The sequence below is a fragment of the Octopus sinensis genome, linkage group LG7, assembly GCF_006345805.1.
Source record: "Octopus sinensis linkage group LG7, ASM634580v1, whole genome shotgun sequence".
Classification (NCBI taxonomy): domain Eukaryota; kingdom Metazoa; phylum Mollusca; class Cephalopoda; order Octopoda; family Octopodidae; genus Octopus; species Octopus sinensis.
The window spans coordinates 114,973,391-114,973,801 of NC_043003.1; positions in this window are offsets into that span (position 1 = coordinate 114,973,391).

Below are 411 nucleotides of genomic sequence, written 5' to 3' on the forward strand. Positions count from 1 at the left end.
CTTGTATAAAATGTCTTGTACTATAGTTGACCATAGAAAGATTATTCTATGAAATGCTATATTGTTTCAAACGAAATAAAAAAAAATGACATGTTGACAGTCGGTGGGTGTAATACTATATAGTGAAAAAGACACACATAAACATATATTTACGCATGTCAGTCATCACATATATATATATGTACGTGTAGATGTGTATTTATTGATTAACGTACCTAACGCGAAAACACTCACATGTACTCTGACACATACACACACATACAATTCCGCACACATAAACATCATATACAAAATGCGATATTGTCGTCGAACGCGGAATCACACACACACTGACAGCAACATGCACACTCATATACAAAATGTGACGTTGTCGGCACCGTGGTATAAAATGTCCTGTACTATATTTGATTA